This window comes from Spermophilus citellus (assembly GCF_964194105.1).
Source record: "Spermophilus citellus genome assembly, chromosome: X".
NCBI lineage: Eukaryota > Metazoa > Chordata > Mammalia > Rodentia > Sciuridae > Spermophilus > Spermophilus citellus.
In genome coordinates, this window is record NC_138190.1 from 127,641,428 (window position 1) to 127,659,221 (window position 17,794).

Below are 17,794 nucleotides of genomic sequence, written 5' to 3' on the forward strand. Positions count from 1 at the left end.
ATCATCTGGCATCATGAGCAATCATGTCACCACCCAAGATGAAGATCCACAACAGATGAGTAAGGAGAAGCCCCCACGCACACCTCATAGCCACACTCTTACTTTGATAATATTTTTTTTTCATACTGCATGCAGAAAGCATTCTTACCATATAAGCATCGAACTGATCTATCCTGGTTTATAATTTTCTAAAATTATTCTATTATGGAGTAGAAACTAAATTCTAGGGAAAGGAAGGGAAAATTTGAACCTGTCTTGCAATATAGATGATAATGTGCGAGAGGTATTCAGAGGATATGGAGAAATGTCTCTCCAAAAGACCAATTTTATCATGTCTAAAAAGTGGTTGCTAATGTATTTCAAAATAGGAGTAACGGGAAAGGAGGCTATCTCCTGGTTTTCTGGCTTCAATTGCTGATTTTTATGAGAATTTCATTTAGTAAAATAGGGAAGAGTAGCCTTGGGGACATGTTTGAGATAAAATTTGGAGTTTGGAGTTCCGTTGAACAATTAGTTTTCTGACGATTTCTGTGAACTCAGAAATTGAATGTACTAGTGAACCCAATCTTGTCAAAGCCCAGGAAGCAAGACCCAATGCTCAAAAATTTTAGTAATGGATCCTTATTTTTTTATGTGGTTCCAACATAGGCTATAAAGGCAACATACTGACAATACTTACACAAGAACAAAATTTACTACAAAATTTGATCTACCATTCAGAAGTTTCTAATAAACCAAACATGGATGCATATACCATGGATTCAGATGTTAGAGATTTTTCTCTTTCTGACTGAGATTTCATATCCTGTAGACCATATCTGGAGCATGCTAGAAAAGGACAGAATTGCTTGGTCATTCTGAAGACAACTCAAGGGAAAAGGTTTTCTTTTGAAACACTCATATAGCAAAGGATCACAGTTATTTGACCATCTGCTCCACCAATGACGCAAGTGCCACAACCTCAAGCATCTGGGCACATTATTGCACTTCTCCATGTCAAGGGAGGATTTGTCGAGGCTGTCATTCTTGAAGACATGTAATAAAAATGTCGTGATCTGCTTCCTTCTTAAGCGAGAACAAAGCCTAGGTTGCCATGACACCAAACAATTTAATAAAAAGAAGAAAAATTCAATCAATCAATCAATCAGTCAACCCTTCCATTTCCAGAAAGCTCAAACAACTTATGAGGCATAATGTGACCTATTCTTTTAATACCTTGAAGGCACAACCAGAACTTTTTCAACAACTTTCAATATGATACAAACAATTGAAGCAAATAACTATTCTTCAAATTTCCTATTTAACTGCATATTTGAAACAAAAATATTAATGTTACTGAAATGGGTTGATAAATGTCCTGAAATCCCCATCTCACTTGACACCTCTGGGCAATTTAAGTTACTTTCATATTTCAAGTTCATAACACTAATGGAAATTGTTCCTACAGTAACAGAGATTAACTTCCAGAACATGAGAACCCACTTTCTTATCACTCATTAGCAAGTTACAATATGAGAATGATGACTATAGGAAGTGAGTATGATTAAACTCTTGTTGTGGTGTTTTTATGTTTTTATTGGTACCTTATAGTTATATCATATTGAGGTTCACTTTGATACAACTATTCATACATAGAATAAATTTGTTCCATTACAATCCCCAGTACTTTCCCTCTCCCTCCCCTCTTACCTCCACCTGTTCCCCTTTCTCTACTGATCTTCCTTCTATTTATTTATAGTTCTTTTTAATTGGTGCTTTATACCTAAGCATAAAGGTGAAATTCATCATGGTATATTCGTGTATTGTCATGTAGTTTTGTTGCATTGAGCCAGTCATTGATTTTTTTTTGGTATACTTTATTTATTTATATGTGGTGCTGAGGATTGAACCCAGTAACTTACATGTGCTAGGTGAGTGCTGTACCAATGAGCTACAACTCTAGTCCAAGTCATTGATTCCTATTCTCACAACTTTAGAGCAACGGGATGAATTTGTGAAATGGTTTTTGTGGAGTCAGTAAGTTTGTAGCTGGCATGATGAATCTCTGATGCCATGGCCAGGATCTGTTGGTCTAACTACCTTCTCTATCTAAATCAGTCTTCCTATCTATTACTTTATTACTAGGAAAAGTGATTTGTGGTATTGCAGAGTTAAATATAATACAAGATACACATAAAGCCATAAATAAGTTTTCATGTGCAAAGCATATATAATAATCTTGTACAGGGAGGAAATGACCAACAAATTTTCTTGGACCTTCATAGTAGCAAAAGCAAATACAAGTAATGACAAGAGTCACAATGTTCACAAGAGTGTTATCAAACAAAGTTTTCATAAGAAACAGTTTTCCTGGTATTAAATCCAAACAGAAATCAGTGCTGTGGGCCTTTATAAAACTGGAAAATGTGTTATAGAGAACACTCAAAACCATCTTGTCAGTGAAGCATAATATGTAGCTAGTTCCATGTGACTCTTTTTGATGATACACTTCAATGCAGGCAGATAGCACTATGTCAAGGGGTAATTTCATTAAAGTAATTCTACAAAAATACAAAATAATGTGGTCTAAATGTGCAACTCTCTGATGATTTGGTTTGATTACTAAAATACCAAATCTGGAGGAGTGAATGTAATATATTTCCTTTAGGTTATTATGTGTGTTATTTTTTTCCTTCACAACTCAGCTTTAGATAAGAGACAGGCAGCAAAAATTAAGAGTATGTTTTCAGATGGTAAAATGGGGCAAAGATTTTCCAAGTTGTACAATAAAGAACAACTCCTAAGTTTTAATCCTTGTCTAATTAGCTTTGCAGTAGCTATCATATCATGAAAATTACTCATCTTTACTTAACAATCATTTCTGAATGGATGGCTACATACAGTATGTTCTCCAAAATATGAGTATATGGGTTAACAAGGTCTGAAAGTTCAATAATATGAGCCAATGTATTTGTTTTAATTGATTTTAATTTTAGCCTGCACAATTCAGTGATTTTAAGTATATTTACAAGGTTGTACAACCACTTACACTATCTAATTTGGGAACACTTTAAACACTCCCCAAACCTACCATAGGCATATTAGCAGTCATTCTCCATTTCCTTATTGCCCAGCCACTAATTTCCTGCCTTAATAGATTCACCTGTTCTGGACATTTCTTATAAATGAAATCATACAAAATATGGTATTTTGTGACTGACTTTTTTTTACACAGTAAAATATTTTCAAATTCATCAATCTATAGAATGTAATCTATAGAATGTAATATTCTTTTTATTTACTTTTTATTTTAAATTTATTTATTCTATTTTGTTTATACATGACAGCAGAATGCATTTTAACTCATAGTACACATATAGAGTACAATTTTTCATGTCTCTTTGTGTACTTTGTACAGGGAGGAAATGACACAAAGTAGAGTCACACAATTCGGGTCTTCATACATGGACTTAAAAACAGCATACTACAGGGATGTAGCCACATCAATGTTTATAGCAGCACAATTCACAATAGCTAAATTGTGGAATCTACCTAGATGCCCTTGAATAGATGAATGAATAAAGTAACATTCTTTTTATGGCTTAATAATATTGCATTGTATGGATATATAAAATTTTGTTGATTCATTCATCAATTGATGTACATTTAGGTATTTCTCACTTCTGGACTATAAAGATTAACACTAGTATACGCTACTATGAACATCTGTTTACACAATTTTGTTTGAACATGTTTTCAATTATTTTAGGTATACACCTAGAAGTGGGATTACTGATACATATGATTACTGCCAAACTATTTTCTAAAGTAAATTCACCATTTAATATTCCTATTAGAAATGTGTTTGGGAAGCACAGGAGCACAAGAGCCAAGCGGGGGTGGTTGGCGGCGCACGGTGGAGAGATTGAGGTAGAGGAGCGTGCAGTTTTCCCACGATAACAGTTACCGCTGGGCACCACGGACTGTATCTGGGCTAGCTGTGGCACCAGGTGGGAACTCCTCACTCCCCATTGGTCAACGTTTGACATAGGGATGAGCTCATAACTCGCCCCACAGCAGATGCACCTCTTACACAGTGACTCTGCTCAAGGAGCCCCCAGCCACCCCCAAGCTGCCCTCTTTCCCACTCTCGCCAAGGAGCTGAGGCCATCCCTGCTGCTCTTTACCTTCGTGGGGTTTCTGCTCAACAAAGCCAAGAATGCCCAAGGTTTGGCTGGTCTTCAAAACCAGCTTCCTGGTGCTTCATGAACTGGATTCTGCAGTGCCTGAGCAATACCAGGGAACTGAGAGATCACTGCCTCTAGTGGCGGGACCTCAACCATACCAGCAATGCACACACAATCCTCATGAAAGCATTTGCAAACCTAATCAAGACCACATGGACCTTCATCCCCCAAATGATATGGTGAGCCCATCTGAATTCAAGGTCCAGATCCAGAGATACGCACAGTGTTTCAATGGTTATAATCAGCAGGATGCTCAGGGGTTGCTCCATTTTCTTCTGGATGGACTCTACAACGAGGTGAACAGAGTAACAGTGAGGTATAAGTCCAACCCCAAGAACCTCCATCATCTCCCTGATGATGAAAAAAGGGCAAAAGGTGTGGAGGAAATATCTAGAACATTGGATTGTGGACATCTTTGTTGGGCAGCTAAAGAGGTGCACTGGCGGTGGTTTCTACTCTAGAGTCTTCGATCCCCTCTGGGACCTCTCACTGCCCAATGCTGAGTGAGGTTTATTGAGGTAACACTAATGGACTGCATGAGGCTCTTCACCAAAGAGGATGTGCTTGATGGTGATCAACAGCCAACATGCTGTTATTACCGAGCCAGGAGATGTATAATATACAAGTTTTCCAAAGATCTTGGTGTTCCACTGGAAGCGGTCCTCAGAATCCAGGATACGAGCCAACAAGCTTACAATATTTGTGAATTTCCCACTAAGAGACCTGGACTCGAGAGAATTTGCTCCAGAAAATACACACCACGCTGTTTACAACCTGTGTGCTATGTCCAATCACTCCAGAACCACCATGGGTGGCCATTGTACAGCCTAGTACCAAAATCCAGTGACACGATTTCAGTTTCAATCATGTCCATGTCCTCCAGCCAAGTCCGTACCAGCGACTCCTATTTGCTTTTCTAAGAGTTGGCAGGTCCACACTTCTGTGAGGAAATGAGTCTGTGAGGAAATCTTCATCCACTTGCAGCTCCCTCCAGCCCCCGCACTTTCTGGGAAGACAGCGCCCTCTGGAGCCTGCTGGGAGTATTTTGCCTGCATCATGGTGCTTTTGAGGAGCTGGCGCCTGTCTCTACCTGGACCTGCTCACCAGTCCAGTGCAGGAAGCAAGCATGAGCCAATAGACCTATTAATGCTACTGACTCTAAGGGCACAGGCAAGGGGATGTCTTTTAGGAAAGATGGTTTTGGTGTTCTAAAGCCCAGCTTTTTTTACATACAGCAATAAAAGTGTTCAGACTGAAGACCATCTCCTCTGCACCTTTTCACACTGGGAGGTTGGGCTTATCCTTTTGTTTAATTCTTCAAGTACAACTTTCCTAATGCTAGCTCCCTGTGGTGCTATGGAGGTTTTGGCCAGGCTCAAGCTTACAACAGTAGGCCTGGAATATAAGCAAGTGTTGTTTGGGGTGTTTCATTTTGTTTTGGATGTAATCTAGTTGCCTCCAATAAGTGTGCCTTAAAGCATTTGGGCACCAGAGGGTAACTCCCCATCCATGAAATATCCCTCAGTACCTTCCCTTTTCCCCACTGCCATGTTCAAACCCACTGGGGGAAATAGGGTCCAGTCCCTTAGCCCCTGGTATGTTGTGCATTGCAGTGAGGCAAAGAAGGAAGTAGATAAAAAGAGATTTCTTTTGATAGTGTATCAAATTCTTCCTGCCCACTCTCTCTTACCTAAGCCTGATCTATTCCCCAGCTGTTTGAAGGATAGCTCGCTGTCCCTAAGCTTCTCTCACCTTTAATTTATTCTCTTTTAACATCTCTTTCCCTGGCCTTCATGCCATCTGCTCCTTCTCAGAGCCTCCTAAACACAGGCCTCCTGGGCCAAATTTCTCAGAGATGCCCATGTCACCCCCCAGATCCTCTTGGTGTTGGTCTTTACTCCTTCCCTAGGAACTGGAGCCTGGGTTTCTGGGGAAATCTTGCCTCTGCCATATGATTCTTTCCCATGGTATTGATTTTGTTAGACAAAATTCCATGCTCTCCCAGAGAGCAAAGTTGTTCAGCACTGAAGCATGAAGCACTGTGCACTTTGCATAACCCCACACCTGGGCCTGGCCTGTGCCCTGGGAAGCCTGGACTATACCAGTACTCCTGGTACCAGGCATCAGAGAAAGACACTCTTGAGTTTACGACTTGACACCCTTCTCTAGGGAAGACCTGTGAATCTGAGCCCAAGGGATAATATACACTTGTTTACTATGTAAGCAAGAGTAGAAGAATGTCTAATGCACAGCAGAACCTTATACAAAACAAATAATAGCTTTGAGGAGAAAAAAGAAATGTATTTGGGTTACAGTTTCTCTACCTAGAAATGCATATCATTGTCCACTTTTAATGATAGCCATTCTGTTAGGTGTGAAGAGGTATCTCATTGTGGTTTGGATTTGCACTTCCCTGATAGACAATAATATTTAACATCTTTTCATGTGCTTATTGATCATTTGCATATCTTCTTCAGAGAACTGTCTATTAAAAGCCTTGGTCAATTTTTAATGGAGCTACTATCTTTTTATTATTGAGTTGTAAAAGTTTCTTACATATTCTGAATATAAGTTCATTATCAGATATGAATTTCATCCACTTTTTCTTCCATTTCACCCATTGTCTTTTTACCAGAGGCTAACCAAACTTGGAAAACAGAAACACCCAACATAAGCTCCATGTAGATACCTTGTCTCACATAAGTGAGGGACTAAAAACTAAAAATTAAGAATCAATGTTGAATGGATAAAGAAACCATGGTATGTACACACAATGGAATATTACTCAGCATTAAAAGAGAATAAAATCATGGCATTTGCAGTAAATGGATGGAGCTAGAGAATATCAACCTAAGCAAAGAAAACCAATCCTCAAGAAACAAAGGCTGAATGTTCCGTCTGATAAATGGATGCTGATCCATAAAGGGGATGGTGGTGGTGACAATGGAGGAACTTTGATAGGGCAAAGGGGAGGGAAGGAAGGGGAAAGGGCAGGGGGGTAGGAAAGATGGTGGAATGAGACAGACAACATTACCCTAGGTACATGTATGACTGCACATGTGGTATGACTCTACATCATGTAAAACCAGAGAAATGAAAAGTTGTGCTCCATTTGTGTACAATGAACTGAAAAGGTTTTTTCTGTCATGCATAATTGATTAGAACTAATAAAAAGTAAATGAAAAAATAAAACAAAAGGAATAGTAAAAAAATAAAAAGAATCAATGTTGAAGGTCAAATCTCAGGGACATAAACTCACTAAAAGATTGAGACTGCTATAATCTCACTGTTTACATGTTTGCTGCTGCCTCTCCCAATTCATATGTTGAAGCCTAACCCTCAAGGTGATGGTATTAAGAGATGGGGCATAAGGGAGGGGATAAAGTTGTGAGGAATCCAAAGTAAGGAGGAGAAAACAAATAATAAAAATTAGCACAGAAAAAAAAAGACCCCTGGGTTCAATCCCCAGTGTAAAAAAAAATTAACCTCAGAAAACTAAGAATAGAGAGGATTTCTTCAACTTGAAAAATATCTACTGCTTTTGAGGAAACTCCCTACTGATTTCCCTAGTGGGCTGTAGTAATTTATCATCTCACTAAAAATGTGTAAGTGTTCCTTTATCCCCACAGGCTCACCAGCACTTACTAATATTTATGGTTTTGATGGATGTTATTCTAACTGGAGTAAGATGAAATCTCAGTGTAGTATTGGTTTGCATTTTCCTGATTTCTAATGAAAGTAAACTTTTTTCCCTATATTTGTTTACTATTTTCATTTCTTTTTGGTATTTACTTATTTTAAGAAACATCTATTTAGCTCAGTAGCCCATTTATTGAATGAAGTATTTTTTGGTATTAAATTTTTTGAATTCTTTATATATTCTGGATACTAATCCTCTGTTAAAAGAGTGACTTGCAAAGATTTTCTCCCATTCTCTAAGCATTTTTTTCACATTCTTGTTTCCTTTGCTGTGCAGAAGCTTTGAAATTTGATGCTATCCCATTTATTGTTTCTTAGATTTTATTTCTTGTACTTTAGAAACAACTAAGAGTGTAAACAGAGGGCCTACAGAATGAGAGAAAATTTTCACCATCTACCCTTAGAAATTAATACCCACAATATATAGACCCACTCAAACATCACCACCAAAAACCAACCAAACAAACAAAACACTAATAACTTATTCAATAAGTTGTCAAAAGATATAAATAGGGGCTGGGTTGTGGCTCAGTTTTAGAGCCCTGGCTTAGCACGTGTGAGTACTGGGTTCGATCATCAGCACCACATCAAAATAAATAAGCAGAATAAAAGAATTGTGTCCAACTACAACTAAAAAATTGTATAAAAAGATCTAAATATACATTTCTCAAAAGAAGAAACACAAAAGGTCAACAAATATATGCAAAATGTTCAACATCCCTAGCTATAAGAGAAATGCAAATCAAAACTTCCTTATTTCACTTTAGTAAGAATGACAATTATAAATAATAAGGATGTGGGGGAAAAAATACACTCATACATTGTTGGCGGGCCTGAAAATTACTACAACAACTATGGAAATCAATATGGGGCTTCTTTAGAACTTAAATTAGCACTATTTGCTGACAATATGATTCTATACAGAGAAGACCCAAAAAGTTCCATCAGAAAACTTCCAGAATTAGTAAATGAATTCAGCAAAGTAGCAGGATATAAAATCAACACCCATAAATCAAAGGCATTTCTCTATATCAGTGACAAATCCTCAGAAAGGGAAACAAGGAAAACTACCCCATTTACAATATCCTCAAAAGAAAAAAAAATACTTGGGAATCAACAAAAGAGGTAAAAGATCTATACAATGAAAACTACAGAACCCTAAAGAAAGAAATCAAAGAAGACCTTAGAAGATGGGAAGACCTCCCTTGCTTTTGAATAGGCAGAATTAATATTGTCAAAATGACCATACTACCAAAAGCACTATACAGATTTAATGCAATTCCAATCAAAATCCCAATGGCATTCCTCATAGAAATAGCAAAAGCAGTCATGAAATTCATCTAGAAAAATAAGAGACCCAGAATACTTAAGTCAATCCTTAACAAGAAGAGTGAAGCAGGTGGCATCACTATACCAGACCTTAAACTATACTACAGAGCAGTAGTAACAAAAACAGCATGGTATTGGCACCAAAACAGACTGGTAGACAAAATGGTACAGAACAGAGGACACAGAGACTAACCCACAAGATTACAATTCTCTTATATTAGACAAAGGTGCAAAAAACATACATTGGAGAAAAGATAGCCTCTTTAACAAATGGTGTTGGGAAAACTGGAAATCCATATGCAACAAAATGAAATTAAATCCCTATCTCTCACCATGCACAAAACTCAACTCAAAGTGTATATAGGACCTAGGAATTAAACCAAAGACCCTGCATCTAATAGAAGAAAAAGTAGGCCTTAATTTTCATCATGTTGGATTAGGCCACAACTTCCTTAATAAGACTCCTATAGCACAAGAATTAAAATCAAGAATCAATAAATGGGATGGAATCAAACTAAAAAGTTTCTTCTCAGCAAAAGAAACAATCTGTGAGGTGAATAGAGAGCCTACATCTTGGGAGCAAATTTTTATACCTCACACATCAGATAGAGTACTAATCTCTAGAGTATATAAAGAACTCAAAAAGCTAAGCACCAAAAAAACAAATTACCCAATCAGTAAATGAGCCAAGGAACTGAACAGACACTTCTCAGAAGATGACATACAATCAATCAACACATATATTAAAAAATTTTCATCATCACTAGCAATTAGAGAAATGCAAATCAAAACTATTATAAGATATCATCTCACTCCAGTCAGAATGGCAGCTATTATGAAGACAAACAACAATAAGTGTTGGTGAGGATGTGGGAGAAAAGGTACACTCATACACTGCTGGTGGGACTGCAAATTAGTGCAGGCAATATGGAGGGCAGTATGGAGATTCCTTGGAAAACTGGGACTGGAATCACCATTTGACCCAGCTATCCCTCTCCTTGGTCTATACCCAAAAGACTTAAAAACTGCATACTACAGGGACACAGCCACATCAATGTTTACAGCAGCACAATTCACAATAGTTAAACTGTGGAACCAACCTAGATGTCCTTCATTGGATGAATGGATTAAAAATGTGATACACACACACACACACACACACACACACACAATGGAACATTACTCATCAATAAAAGAAAATAAAATCATGGCATTTGCAGGTAAATAAATGGATGAAGTTGGAGAATATCATGCTAAGTGAAGTTAGCCAACCCCCCCCCAAAAAAAAACAAATGCCGAATGTTTTCTCTGATATAAAGTGGCTGATTCATAGTGGGGTTGGGAGGCAGAGCAAGGGAGGAATGGAAGAACTTTAGATAGGACAAAGGGGCAGGAGAGGAAGAGAGGGGACATGGGGGTAGGAAATATGGTAGAATGAGATGGACATCATTACCCTAAGTACATGTATGAAGACATAGTGTGAATATACTTTATATACAATCAGAGATATGAAAAAATGTGCTCTATATGTTTAATATGAACTATAATGCATTCTATTGTCATATATAACAAATTAGAATAATTTTTTTAAAAAAAGAAGTGTTCAAAATAATAATAACTATTATAGGAAATTTGCTATATATGAAGTTAAAATACAAAATTCAGTTGCTTTCATATATATCATAAATGCAAAACTGGAATTTGAAATTTAAATATACAACATCATTACATTAGCACAGAATAAAGAAAACTTGGGTATAATTCCAACAAAAATCTACAAGACCTACATGGGGAAATTGATGAAAAGAGCATAAGAAATCTAAATAAATGGAGATACTACATGTTTATGGATAAGAATTGTTGAGAGCCACAGCCAAAGGGGCCCCAGCAAACTTCCAGCTGCCAGCAAACTTCCAGCTGCTGGCTGATGATTGGTTCACAGTGGCCCCAGCAACATCTAGCTGATTGGCTCCTCTGCGGTGATGTTCATTGGGCTGTTTCCCTGCCCTTCAGACTGCCAGCTGATGATTGGCTCACAGCGGCCCCAGCAACATCTAGCTGATTGGCTCCTCCACGGAGCTGCTCATTGGGGGACTTCTTTGGCTCCGCCCATGCAACCCAGCCAATCGGCCTCAAGAGCAGGAGGCTGGTGTGGGGGTGAGAGGCTTGTGGGAAGCTGGTGGTGGCAGTTGGGCTCTGAGAGTTTTTTCCTGAGGAGCTGTTTTGTTTGGCGTTTGTAGTTCTAAAAATAAAGTTAGTTTCTTTTGACAAGTGGCTCCTGAATTGTGCCCAGCCAGACTGCGGCATTTGGTGGCTCGCACAGGGAGCGACTGAGGGTAAGTAAACTGCTCGCCCCTGAGGGCAGGGCGAGAGTATGGGTAGCCATTCTAAGTTTCCTCTTTTGTTCTGCTTCATTTTTGTTTTAAGTTGCCTGTCCCTGGAGATGAGTGAGACGGAAGAAAAACCGCTCACATCTGAGGAAAAACTATTTGCGTCTGAGGAACAGATAGGGAGAAAGGAGGGATACACATTTCAGGAGGATAGAAAGGCTGATATAGTGAATTATTGTTCCATTTTTATTGCATTCTGTCTCGGTTTTGTTTGGTGTTATCTTGTTGGGTTGTATTATAGTAGAAATACGGGATCAGCAATTAGTAAAAAACAAATCGAAAGAGTGTTAAGTAAATTGTTAGAGGAAGGAGGCATCCCAGTAAAATCAAGAGCAGTCAGGGCATACGTTGATACAATACAACAATGTAGCCCATGGCTTTTTAAGGAGGAGTTCTTAAATATATCACAGTGGGACCATCATGGTGAAGATTTAAAAAGAATAGAAAAGAACAACTCAGGGACTCTGCCAGTTGGCACATTGCCATTGTGGACGTTCGTATCTGGTTTGCTTAGTCCAAAGCCTTCAATTAAGACAAAGGTAGAGGAAGGAGAAGACATATTGATTCAAGTAAAAGAGAAGGTCTCTCAAATTAGTCAGAAAGAGGAAAAGATTCAAGTAAAAGAGAAGGTCTTTCAAGCTAGTGAGACAGAGGAAGGAAGTTTAGAGCAGAAAAAGCCACCAGGGGAAAAGTTACAACAGGAGACTGCTAATAACACCTTTCTATCAGAGAGCGTAAGTGTCCAACCATCAGCACCACCTCTACAGGAGACTGCTACTAACAGCATTCTATCACCAGAGGACATAAGTGTCCAATCAACAGCACCACCTCCATATGCTAGGAGGCTCCCAACCCCCGCAGTTGATAGTTGGGATCCTGAGACAGGATCTCAAGTATGCCCTGTATTTGAGGTAGAAGGGCAGCGAATTTACCAGGGTTTAAATTTCAAAACAGTAAAGGAGCTAAAAGAGGCTGTAACAACCTATGGTCCTCAAGCACCCTTCACTGTAAGCTTGGTCGAATCCATTAACAACTTAAACATGACGCCAGCAGATTGGGCTAAAATGTGTAAAACTGTGCTAAATGGAGGTCAACACCTGTTATGGAAGATTGCCAGTGAGGAATTTTGCAAGGAGACGGCTAGGCGAAATGCAGCAGCTGGTTATCCTCAGAGAAATCTAGATATGTTGTTAGGAAAGGGACCTTATGAGGATCAGCAGTAACAAATTGCATATGATCCTGGCCTATACTCACAAATTGCTGCAGAGGCGATTAGGGCATGGAAGACTTTACAAGGACATGAAGGTTTACAAGGTCAATTATCTAAGGTAATACAAGGAGCTAATGAACCTTACGCTGAATTTGTAGATAGGCTTATTCAAACAGCTACCAGAATTTTTAGGAATACAGAACAAGCAATGCCATTAATAAAACAACTGGCTTATGACCAAGCGAATCGTTGGTGCAGAGATATCATTAGACCATGGAAACAGGAAAATTTAAACACATATATTAAATTATGTAGAGACATTAATGAACAAGAGCAAGTCATGGCAGCTGCAGTAAAACAGGCTTTAGATGCCAGAGACAATAATGAACAAGGGCAAATTGTGGCAGCTACAGTAAAACAGGCTTTATATACCAGGCCAAGAACATGCTACAATTGTCAACAAACAGGACATTTTAAAAGGAATTGCCCCATAGGAGGAGGGTTTAACAAAACTAGGTATCAAAGGAGTAGAATACCGGGTATTTGCCCATGATGCCATAGAGGGAGACATTGGGCTAATGAATGCCGTTCTCAAACCACCATAGAGGGTACTCCATTACATTGGGCTAATGAATGCTGTTCTCAAACCACCATAGAGGGTACTCCATTATCAAAAAACGAACAAGGACAAGGTGTTTATCCACAATATTGTGGACAAAGGCATCGGGCTCCATTGCCAAAAAATGGACAGGGGGCCCCAATGCTCCGGGGCCCCAAACCACAAATATACGGAGCACTGGAGGAACCCAGCAAGCCCATCAGGGTAGTGACCAGGACACATTGTCCATCAGATCCCTCATCAGACAAACCAGAGGGAGCGCAGGGTTGGACATCTGTGCCTCCACCAGATCAGTACTAACTCCAGAGATGGGAGTTCAAATCATTCCCACAGGGGTAAAAGGACCTCTTCCCAAAGGAACAGTAGGCTTATTATTGGGACGCAGCTCTTCTACTCTAAAAGGACTTTTTTAAAATTTATTTATTTTATTTTTTTTCATTTCAATATTTTATTTACTAATTTATGGTTTTTTTTATTGGTTGTTCAAAACATTACAAAGCTCTTGACATACCATATTTCATACATAAGCTTCGAGTGAGTTATGAACTTCCATTTTTACCCCAAATACAGATTGCAAAATCATATCAGTTACACATACACATTTTTACATAATGCCATACAAGTAACTGTTGTATTCTGCTACCTTTCCTATCCTATACAATCCCCCCTCCCCTCCCCTCCCATCTTCTCTATCTACCCCATCTACTGTAATATATTTCTCTCCTTGTTTATTTTCCCATTCCTCTCACAGCCTCTTATATGTAATTTTGTATAACAATGAGGATCTCCCTCCATTTCCATGCAATTCCCCTTTTCTCTCCCTTTCCCTCCCCCTTCATGTCTCTGTTTAATGTTAGTCTTTTCTTCCTGCTCTTCCTCCCTGCTCTATTCTTAGTTGCTCTCATTATATCAAAGAAGACATTTGGTATTTGTTTTTTAGGGATTGGCTAGCTTCAATAAGCATAATTTGCTCTAGTGCCATCCATTTCCCTGCGAATTCCATGATTTTGTCATTTTTTAGTGCTGCGTAATACTCCATGGTGTATAGATGCCACATTTTTTTAATCCATTCATCCATTGAAGGGCATCTGGGTTGTTTCCACAGTCTAGCTATTGTGAATTGTGCTGCTATGAACATTGATGTGGCAGTATCCCTGTAGTACGTTCTTTTAAGGTCTTTAGGGAATAGTCCGAGAAGGGCAATAGCTGGGTCAAATGGTGGTTCCATTCCCAGCTTTCCCAGGAATCTCCATGCTGCTTTCCAAAGTGGCCGAACCAATTTGCAGTCCCACCAGCAATGTACAAGAGTACCCTTTTCTCCACATCCTCTCCAGCATTTGTTGTTGTTTGACTTCATAATGGCTGCCAATCTTACTGGAGTGAGATGGTATCTTAGGGTGGTTTTGATTTGCATTTCTCTGACTGCTAGAGATGGTGAGCATTTTTTCATGTACTTGTTGATTGATTGTATGTCCTCCTCTGAGAAGTGTCTGTTCAGGTCCTTGGCCCATTTGTGGATTGGGTTATTTGTTATCTTGTTGTCTAACTTTTTGAGTTTTTTGTATACTCTGAATATTAGGGCTCTATCTGAAGTGTGAGGAGTAAAGATTTGTTCCCAGGATGTAGGCTCCCTATTTACCTCTCTTATTGTTTCTCTTGCTGTGAAAAAACTTTTTAGTTTAAGTAAGTCCCAATTGTTGATTCTTGTTATTAACTCTTGTGCTATGGGTGTCCTATTAAGGAATTTGGAGCCCGACCCTACAATATGTAGATCGGGGCCAACTTTTTCTTCTATCAGACGCAGAGTCTCTGATTTGATATCAAGGTCTTTGATCCATTTTGAGTTAACTTTTGTGCATGGCGAGAGGAGAGGATTTAGTTTCATTTTGCTGCATATGGATTTCCAGTTTTCCCAACACCATTTGTTGAAGATGCTATCCTTCCTCCATTGCATGCTTTTAGCCCATTTATCAAATATAAGATAGTTGTAACTTTGTGGATTAGTCTCTGTGTCCTCTATTCTGTACCATTGGTCCACCCACTGGTTTTGGTACCAGTACCATGCTGTTTTTGTTACTATTGCTCTGTAATATAGTTTGAAGTCTGGTATTGCAATACCGCCTGATTCACTCTTCCTGCTTAGTATTGCTATTGCTATTCTGGGTCTTTTATTTTTCCATATGAATTTCATGATTGCTTTATCTATTTCTACAAGAAGTGCCATTGGGATTTTGATTGGCATTGCATTAAACCTATAGAGAACTTTTGGTAATATCGCCATTTTGATGATGTAGTTCTGCCTATCCATGAACAGGGTATATTTTTCCATCTTCTAAGATCTTCTTCTCCTTCTCTCTTTAGGGTTCTGTAGTTTTCATTGTATAAATCTTTCACCTCTTTTGTTAGGTTGATTCCCAAGTATTTTTTTTTTTTGAGGATATTGTGAATGGAGTGTTTTTACTCATTTCCATTTCAGAAGTTTTGTCGCTGATATACAGGAATGCCTTTGATTTATGGGTGTTGATTTTATATCCTGCCACTTTGCTGAATTCATTTATTAGTTCTAGTAGTTTTTTTGTAGACCCTTTTGGGTCTTCTAGGTATAGAATCATGTCATCTGCAAATAGTGATAATTTAAGTTCTTCTTTTCCAATTTTTATGCCTTTAATTTCTTTCATCTTTCTAATTGCTCTGGCTAGTATTTCGAGGACTATATTGAATAGAAGTGGTGATAGAGGGCATCCCTGTCTTGTTCCAGATTTTAGAGGGAATGCCTTCAATTTTTCTCCATTCAGAATGATGCTAGCCTGAGGCTTAGCATAGATAGCTTTTACAATGTTGAGGTAAGTTCCTGTTATCCCTAGTTTTTCTAATGTTTTGAACATAAAGGGATGCTGTACTTTGTCGAATGCTTTTTCTGCGTCTATTGAGATGATCATATGGTTCTTATCTTTAAGTCTATTGATGTGGTGGATAACATTTATTGATTTCCATATATTGAACCATCCTTGCATCCCAGGGATGAATCCTACTTGATCATGGTTCACAATTTTTTTTAATGTGCCTTTGTATCCAATTCGCCAGTATTTTATTGAGGATTTTTGCATCTAGGTTCATCAGAGATATTGGTCTGTAGTTTTCTTTCTTTGAGGTGTCTTTGTCTGGTTTCAGAATTAGGGTTATTTTGGCCTCATAGAATGAGTTTGGAAGGGCTCCCTCTTTTTCTATTTCCTGAAATAACTTGAAAAGTATTGGTATTAATTCTTCTTTAAAGGTTTTGTAAAACTCCGCTGTATACCCATCCGGTCCTGGGCTTTTCTTGGTTGGTAGTCTTTTGATTGCTTCTTCAATTTCATCCATTGATATTGGTCTGTTCAAATTGTGTGTATCCTCCTGACTCAGTCTGGGCAAATCATATGTCTTAAGAAATTTATCGATGTCTTCACAATCCTCTATTTTATAGGAATATAGGTTTTCAAAATAATTTCTAATTGTCTTCTGTATTTCTGTAGCATCTGTTGTGATATTGCCTTTTTCATCCCGTATGTTAGTAATTTGAGTTCTCTCTCTTCTTCTCTTCATTATCATGGCTAAGGGTCTGTCAATCTTATTTATTTTTTCGAAGAACCAACTTTTAGTTTTTTTAATTTTTTCAATAGTTTCTTTTGTTTCAATTTCGTTGATTTCTTCTCTGATTTTAATTATTTCTTGCCTTCTGCTACATTTGTTGTTGTTTTGTTCTTCCTTTTCTAGGGCTTTGAGATGAAGTGTGAGCTCATTTATTTGTTGGTTTTTCTTTTTTTTGAGGAATGACCTCCAGGCGATGAATTTCCCTCTTAAAACTGGTTTCATTGTGTCCCATAGATTCCGATATGTTGTGTCTGTATTTTCATTTATCTCTAAGAATTTTTTGATTTCCTCCTTTATGTCTTCTGTAACCCTTTGATCATTCAGTAACATATTGTTCATTTTCCATGTGATATAGGATTTTCCCTTCCTTCATTTATTATTAATTTCCAGTTTCATTGCACTATGATCGGATAAAGTGCATGGTATTATCTCCACCCCTTTATATTAACTAAGGGTTGCCCTATGGCATAATATATGGTATATTTTTGAGAAGGATCCATGTGCTGCTGAGAAAAACGTATATCCACTTGAAGATGGTTGATATATTCTATATATGTCAGTTAAGTCAAGGTTATTGATTGTGATATTGAATTCTATAGTTTCTTTATTCAACTTTTGTTTGGAGGATTTGTCCAATGGTGAGAGAGGTGTGTTGAAGTCACCCATAATTACTGTGTTGTGGTCTATTTGA

At 38.1% G+C, this 17,794-nt stretch overlaps 1 pseudogene across 1 annotated transcript; it reads left to right on the plus strand.

Moving 5' to 3' along the window:
* Positions 1-941: 941 nt before the first annotated feature.
* LOC308639549 (ubiquitin carboxyl-terminal hydrolase 2-like) lies at positions 942-5,057 on the plus strand (annotated as a pseudogene). Its single transcript has 2 exons — positions 942-1,036; positions 4,057-5,057. The product of its transcript is annotated as a ubiquitin carboxyl-terminal hydrolase 2-like (transcript).
* The last annotated feature ends 12,737 nt before the right edge of the window (positions 5,058-17,794 follow it).